Source organism: Palaemon carinicauda, chromosome 20, assembly GCF_036898095.1.
Source record: "Palaemon carinicauda isolate YSFRI2023 chromosome 20, ASM3689809v2, whole genome shotgun sequence".
NCBI classification, from domain to species: domain Eukaryota; kingdom Metazoa; phylum Arthropoda; class Malacostraca; order Decapoda; family Palaemonidae; genus Palaemon; species Palaemon carinicauda.
In genome coordinates, this window is record NC_090744.1 from 13,757,803 (window position 1) to 13,766,288 (window position 8,486).

Sequence of the window (8,486 nt, forward strand, 5' to 3'; positions counted from 1 at the left end):
AAAACTCAAGAGATGGAAAGCCCTGGATACCATGAAATAACTGCTGAGATGATACTGGCTGAGAATGAAGTGTCCTCCAGAATATTTACAAGATTATTTGTAGAATGTTGCATGGAGAGGCAAACCCTGATGAATGGGATTTAGGGAAGTTGGTGAAAATGGCAAAAAAAAAAAAAAGATCTGACTGATTGCAATAATTACAGAGGCATAACACTTATGTCAGTTATGAAAATATATAGTATGCTTATTCTGAGTCTCAGAAATAGACGATTAAGATTGATGAAAAGCTGAGAGATGAACAAGCAGGATTTAGAAAAGGTAGAAGTTGCACTGACCAAATTTTCATTTTGAGACATGCTATACAGCAATGTGTACATACATACATACATACATATACCATGGCACTTCCTCCAATTTTGGGGGGTAGCCGACATCAACAAAGAAACAAAAACAAAAAGGGGACCTCTACTCTCTACGTTCCTCCCAGCCTAACAAGGGACTCAACCGAGTTCAGCTGGTACTGCTAGGGTGTCACAGCCTAACCTCCTACATTATCCTCTTTTGATGGCATTTGTGGACTATGAAAAGCCTTTGATAGTGTGCACTGGCTAATTTTGTGGGGAGTCCTGCATTATTATGGAATTTCTCCTAAATATGTAAATTTAATTAAGTGTTCATGAGCATACCAAGGACCAAGTTAATGTTAATGGAGTCTTATAAAATGAATTTCCAGTGAACAGCGGTGTACTCCAAGGGAATGTGTTGTCACCTATGTTGTTTATGTTAATGGAGTCTCATAAAATGAATTTCCAGTGAACAGCGGTGTACTCCAAGGGAATGTGTTGACACCTATGTTGTTTATCCTCCTCATGGATTATGTAATACATATATCAGTCACAGATGGTGGAGAAAGATTGGACTGGTGATAGGAATTTAGCAGACCTACTGTAGAGTATGCTGATGATGCTGTCTTTGTTAGCAGAACACCACAGGATTTGCAATGCTTGCTTACCAGATTGCATGATATATCACACGAGGTTGGGCTAGAGATAAATAGAAGAAAGACAGAGATGATGAGAACGGAAGATGAAATATCATTGGATGGAGGAAGGATGAATGAGGTAGAATCATTCAAGTATTGAAGAAGCAAGATCTCCAATACAGGGTCTTTGGAATTAGGGTTTAATGAAAGATTGAAAAAAAAGCAAATCACACAATAGCTAGTTCAAGTAAAATGTAGAAATCAAATCGCCTGGAATTACATATAAAAATCCGACTATATATCGGTATAGTAAAATTGGTGTGACTTTGTAGATGAGTCATGGTATGACAATGAAACAATCTCCAATAGATTTAGTAGATTTGAAAACTAAAAACAGAAGGATAATTGGAGTTGAATGGCAGGACAGGAATGAGATTAAAAGAGAAATTAATCAAGTGCCATATGTGAATGAGATCATGATGAGGGGTAGATGGAGATGGTTTAGGCATGCTCTTGGCCCTCCCCAAGAGGAGTTGGAAGACCCAGGCCTACATGGCTGAGGACTATGAAGCGTTAAGTAGATGATGATGAATGGAGAAGTGTTGATTTAAAAGCTCAAGATAGAGATGACTTGCGAAAACTAAGCTGAGGTCCTTTGCGTCAATAGGCATAGTAGATGATGATGATGATGAATATTATATACATATATATATATATATATATATATATATATATATATATATATATATATGTATATATATATATATACATATATATATACATATGTATATATATACATATATATATATATATATATATATATATATATATATATATATATATATATATATACATATGTATATATATATATATACATATGTATATATATATACATATGAATATATATACATATGTATATATATATATATATATATATATATATATATGTATATATATACATATGTATATATGTATATATATATATATATATATACATATGTATATATATATGTATATATATATGTATATATATACACATATATATATATATATGTATATATATATGTATATATATATACATATGTATATATATATGTATAAATGTTAGTATTATTATTATTATTATTATCATTATCATTATCTTTATCATTATCATTATTATTATTATTATTATTATCATTATTATTAATTGCCAAGCTACAACCCTAGTTGGAAAAGCAGGATGCTATAAGCCCAGGGACCCCAACAGGGAAAATAGCCCAGTGTATGTGTGTGTGTGTGTGTTCGAGGAGATTGACTGCAAAAATGGAAAGTAATGCCTACTACAGCGCATATCGAGTGAGGCAACATGACAAAGAAGGGGAAATGGAGTTCCACTAGACCACTGAAGACGAGAGAGAATACGCTGATAACTCTTAAAGGATTTTGACGAAGGAAAAATCTATTTCTGGGTGAGAGACCTGTGCCGCCCAGTGAAATGCTCCTATAGCACCATTTCTAAGGAATATAACTGCTAACTCTTAGTCAATTATTGGGACACTTCAAAGCTTTCTTTTTCCTTAAAGCCATTTGTACATTACGATCTACCAATTAATCATCTAAAATATTAAAGCAGTCAGCTGAGAGAGTCGGTCTTATATCAAAGTGATAAGCCTAAATATCTTCGTGATTGCTTGGTGCCCTACCCTGAAGCTACCAGCGCCACTGTAAGAGTTAGACATGCTGATGACCCACATAGACTATTCGAAATTAGTGTGAATCATGCAATAGGAGGAAGAACGTTCAGTTATGCTGCACCGAGACTCTTTAACGAACTTCCACTCGATGTCAAGAATAGCAATAATGTGGCAGCTTTCAAGAAAAACCTGAAGACTTATCTTTTTAGAAAGTGTTATAATAGTGACCTGAAAACTATTAAGCCTGAATATAAATGCTAGCGAAATAACTGATAACGATACAGAGCAAAATATTAACTGGAAAGAAATTATTTTTTTTCACACACCAAGGCCCGCCTGAACAGACCTTAAGTGTTTGATGGAGGGCGAGAAATAAACCCGTAAAAGTAAAAAAGTAAGTAAAGTGAGAGAGATCAGTGTACTGTCGGGTGGGTGGACTTCCTTGCCCCCTCGAAGTTAACTATGGTCACCTCATGTAAGTTTTATGAAAATAATTATGGAAGAAATATTGAAGTAAACTCCACTAAGTGAGGATCAACTTAGGTTCTTGCCAGTGATATATATATTGTATATGAAATATCTTTTATATTGAGAGATGCATTGGAGAAGTAGCAGAAACCAGAAAGGACTACACTTGAGTTTATTTGATTCGAAAAAAAGAGTAAATGACCAGTTACTAAGGCAAGAAGTATGGAAATAAATGGAGAAAAGTCAGTTTATGAAAAAAGTATCTTAAAGCATGCAAGTATATAGAGGCAACAGCACAACTCAAAATCCTTTGGGAAGTACAGAAAAGTTTAGGGTGAGGATTCGCTCTTAGTCCCTACAATTCTGACCTTGTGGTGGACATCAGACGTAAGAGAAGAGGTCCTCTAGGGCACATTTCTTTCCTCCTAAAATTGTTTGGCCCAGACGTAAGAGAAGAGGTCCTCTAGGGCACATTCCTTTCCTCCTAAAATTGTTTGGCCCAGACGTAAGAGAAGAGGTCCTCTAGGGCACATTCCTTTCCTCCTAAAATTGTTTGGCCCAGACGTAAGAGAAGAGGTCCTCTAGGGCACATTCCTTTCCTCCTAAAATTGTTTGGCCCAGACGTAAGAAAAGAGGTCCTCTAGGGCACATTCCTTTCCTCCTAAAATTGTTTGGCCCAGACGTAAGAGAAGAGGTCCTCTAGGGCACATTCCTTTCCTCCTAAAATTGTTTGGCCCAGACGTAAGAAAAGAGGTCCTCTAGGGCACATTCCTTTCCTCCTAAAATTGGCCAAACTCGAAATCTAGAAATATGGATCCAAGCACTTGAGGATCGAGGCATTAGATTAGCATGAAAAGACAGAATTCTTATGTATGGTTGAAGGGAGACAAAGACTCGGAAATTAGCTACACAAATACAAGGGGATCATTGCAAAGGTTAAAGGAATGTTTTACACAAGTGAAAATAGATCTACAATGGATTCGAGGGACTGACACATTAAGTGATTTAGAAGGCTCAAGATACAAAAATGGAAGTGGTAGAAATAGGAATTATAAAATGGATGCACAGTGTAAAGAGAAGATATAGGATCAAATATTTCATTATAGACACAATCAAAATAGTAGTGTGTTGAAGGCTCAGCTAAAGAGACTAAGTACTTTGGTCAAGTTTTGCAAACAGAAATTATCTAAATCATGGAGACGGAAGGAAGAAAGAAAGATAGAAAGAAAGTAAAAGAAAGGAAGCAAAGAAGGAAGGAAAAAAGAAAGAAAGAAAGAAAGAAAGAAAGAAAGAAAGAAAAGGAAGGAAGGAGGAACAGTATGTTAAAAGGAAGAACATTTAAGTTGTGTTTGAAATGTGCAATGAAGACAAGATTGAAAATTAACACAAAATTAATATGTAAGTAGTGGGACTTAGTTACATACATAAAGAACAATTTTATAAACTGAGAACAGTTAAAAAAAGTTTGGATAAAGTTAATAAACGTAAAAAAAAAAAAAGTGGCCTTGTTGATATTTTGGGAAGTACTTATTGAGATGTCTGTGAAAGTGTGAGACGAGACATAAGCCAGGATAAGTTAGAATAGAATTGTTCATACTACAAGCAAATGAATGTATATTACTAGAGAGAGAGAGAGAGAGAGAGAGAGAGAGAGAGAGAGAGAGAGAGAGAGAGAGAGAGAGAGAGAGAGAGAGAGAGAGAGAGAGAGAGAGAGAGAGAGCACAGAATGTAAAAATAAAACCTGTTTTAATGATGTTAATGTTTTTAAAGTATTTCATTTTAAGTGGTCATTACTTCTTATATCGTTTACTTATTTTCTTATTTCCTTTCCTCACTGGACTATTTTTCCCTGTTGGAGCCCTTGTGATTGTAGCATCTTGCTTTTCCAACTATGGTTGTAGCTTAACTAGTACTACTACTACTACTAATAATAATAATAACAATTTGGTCTATAGACACTGGACACAGGATGTACATTGGGACTGGCAGGAAGAATTTAACCAAAACATGAAATTTAGTATCAAAAAGTTATTTAAGACTGAATGATCCTCCAACAGCCTAAAAAGCAGGAAGGTTCGACTTTTAATGTTCTCACACACTCAAAAAATATCTTATTTAGTTAACCACTTGCCTATAATTAATGCAGTGTAGCCTATATCAGTGGCTCGGTTGCTGCAGAGAGCCGGAAAGAGAGAGGAAGGGCGAGACATGATTGCCGATCTCCTTTGGGATATGGCTCCTGCATGATGATGATGATAATCTTGCTCTAGAGTCTTGTGGTCTTCAGAAGGGCATTTGAGATAAGGTCCCGAAATATTCTCATCTTCTGTCTTCTTGGCTAGTGTGTCCAACTTCTGAAAAAAGAAAATTGATTAATATTCTGGAAATTTTATCCATCAATATAATCAGTCATTCCATATACAATAACATTTATAGTATTATGAGAGAGAGAGAGAGAGAGAGAGAGAGAGAGAGAGAGAGAGAGAGAGAGAGAGAGAGAGAAAGAGAGAGAGCTTTGTTACAGCATTAGTAACTGAATGATTATTAAAAATAAAAAAGTGGGAAGCAAATGCATCAGGAAACTCATTTCCCAAAACCAAACTTTAAAGTTATTTTATCAATTTACTCATATTTTTTTACTACTTCTACAACAGCCAGGTTTCCTATTCCTCGTTAAGTCACAAGGTGCAGGGCTCTGCAATTTCTAGAAAGTTCATTGTCAATAGTTACCTCGTATATAAAAATTTGACAAGTGTCAAATTGTATCCTAAGTAGCAGGAATAAAATAATGTTTAAAAAGCTATATACAACAAACTACCAATGAATGAGTTGAATGGAAGTATAAAGTTACATAAAGCATCGAAATTTCAAGTGTTATTGAATAGATTTGTGAATTAATACGAACGAAAACGTAAATGAGGCTATATTAAACAAGCATGGGAGAGAATTTGTTATTGATTTTGAATATATGGAGACGGATTGGTAATAAACACACGGGTTTAAAATTCAGGTCAACATCCAAAAATACCTCGGTAATGTTGCTCCCAAACTTTAATGCAAAGGACATTTACAGTGATTAATGCGACACGTATCTCTCTCTCTCTCTCTCTCCTCTCTCTCTCTCTCTCTCTCTCTCTCTCTCTCTCTCTCTCTCTCTCTCTAAGTGTTGAATATGGGGAAGGGTTCGAGGACTGCAAACTGTTTTTGGATTTAATTCCAGTACAAAATCATGAAAAGTTGCATTATCTAGCTTTCGAAGAGACCATCTCTCTCTCTCTCTCTCTCTCTCTCTCTCTCTCTCTCTCTCTCTCTCTCTCTCTCTCTAACTGTTAAATTACGGAAATGTTTGAGGACTGCGAACTGTTTTTTTATATACTTCAGGACAAAACCATGAAAATTTGAATTGTTTAACTTTCGAAGGGACCATTTTCTCTCTCTCTCTCTCTCTCTCTCTCTCTCTCTCTCTCTCTCTCTCTCTCTCTCTCTCTTTCTCTCTCTCGTTTTCTAGATGACCATCTGGGTAGGTTCAGTTACTATTCCCCCATCTTACGTAGGCCACGGGCTCTTGCATTGCCAGCCCGTAAAAAAACCTATCTAATGAACCCTTTCATTAAAATATAACGACCACCTATGAAAGCGAGAACTGTATTAACAATTGTATTTTGCAATTTTGAACTCATGAACATTAATATAAAGATGATTATCATGATTAGTTTGACTGAGATATTAAAAATCTTGAAAGGGAATTATTGGCAAACGATAGAGTTATGTTGAGGTCACTTAATGATGTAACAGAATAGGGGAGAGAGAGAGAGAGAGAGAGAGAGAGAGAGAGAGAGAGAGAGAGAGAGAGAGAGAGAGAGGGGGGTTATATAATAAGTATTAATGCAACCTTAACAAACTTATCATTAACTGGTATTTAACGACTTCATTCATCATCAAACCAAAGCAACTATATAACAGCCACATCCAAATTCTGTCAATTGTTTCTTGCATGCAATCTTAGGTTTCCTAGATAGTGCAAGTGACTATCAATACCTTGACCTTGATCACATTTCCTAAATTCCAGCTCAAAAAAAAACAACTTCGTTCTTTGAAATAGATTAAAGACTCGAAAACATCGAGGAAAAGTAACCGATTTATATGATTTAATCCAAGAGTTCTTGGTGGGAATGTCAAAAATTACCTAACGTCTTGCCTAAATACATTCCAGTGATATGGAGTCTTTGATATACGAAGCACGAATATACTTAAGACACGTATGTGTGTTCAAAGACATTTAAAATCGGTGAATTTGATGTTAAAGAATATATTTGACTAGACTTGGTTCTGATGGAGGGATTTGAAGAGAGAAAACACGTAAAGATATTAAGTGGAGTTTGTTACAAAGTGAAATGCATGGAAGGAATATACAGCCATAGAAGGCCTATTAAGAATGAATTAAGCAGCAACAAGCATCTTCTCAATGTTCTGATGGGAATGTTATATGAAAAAGGCTCCCAAGTGTGCAAGGTGACCAATAACTAGCTGATAAATTTTTAGAAATTCCAAAAATCAAAATATATATATATATATATAAAAATTGGATGTTTTGCGGATACTCAAATTCAGATTGGTGTTAAACCAGACCCACAAATATGATTGGAGTTTTAATGATAAAGTCATCAGGATTTTTAAGGGGTCTAAAAAACAAATCTTTTATTTTATCTGATGGTAATATCTAAACTAATTAGAGTAGAATATTTTCCATAGTCTTACTGATATTTAAATATCCACAATCTGAGACAGTGGCTACAGCCACACCCCTTCTGAAAAGTGCTCTCGATTATCAGGACTTTCGTACATACATAGCTATTTCGCGTGTATCCTTCATAGCAAAAAGGCTAGAATATATCATTCTTGAACTATTGGTTTGTCCTTTGGGAAGTATGAAACATTGCCGGATAACCAGTCACTATACAGATAATTATATTCTACAGAGAAAACTATATGCAGTATTTCATTTATGATTTACTTGCAATAGTGATGACAGATGTGGTTATTTTCTGGGTCCTATCACACAAATATTACTCATTACTAGACCTAGAAGATTAGCTTGTTATATATATTCTTTAGTATATGAAAACGTATTAGTTTGACGTTTGACGGCTGTTTTTCCGGTCCCACACAGAAGGGGTACCCTACTCTCTACAGGACCTCCACTGTCGTTTTATCTTGTTCGTTCAGAGTATTTAACATTGCATATTACGTATTGCTCATTTACTGTAAAATCATCCCAGTCAAAGGACAAACAGAATAAGAAAAGTCTTCAGTTTCCCACTGAAAGCCATAATGTCTTCAATCATTCGAATGTCTCCTGG

The 8,486-nt window shown here is 35.2% G+C and overlaps 1 long non-coding RNA gene across 2 annotated transcripts in view; it reads right to left on the reverse strand.

Moving 5' to 3' along the window:
• The window catches only part of LOC137659451 (uncharacterized), a 63,071-nt gene that overhangs the window by 36,260 nt on the left and 18,325 nt on the right, over positions 1 to 8,486 (reverse strand). For both annotated transcript variants that reach the window (XR_011047540.1, XR_011047539.1), the window contains exon 2: positions 5,258 to 5,480. This is a non-coding gene — a long non-coding RNA (uncharacterized lncRNA). The remainder of the gene's footprint in view (positions 1 to 5,257; positions 5,481 to 8,486) is intronic.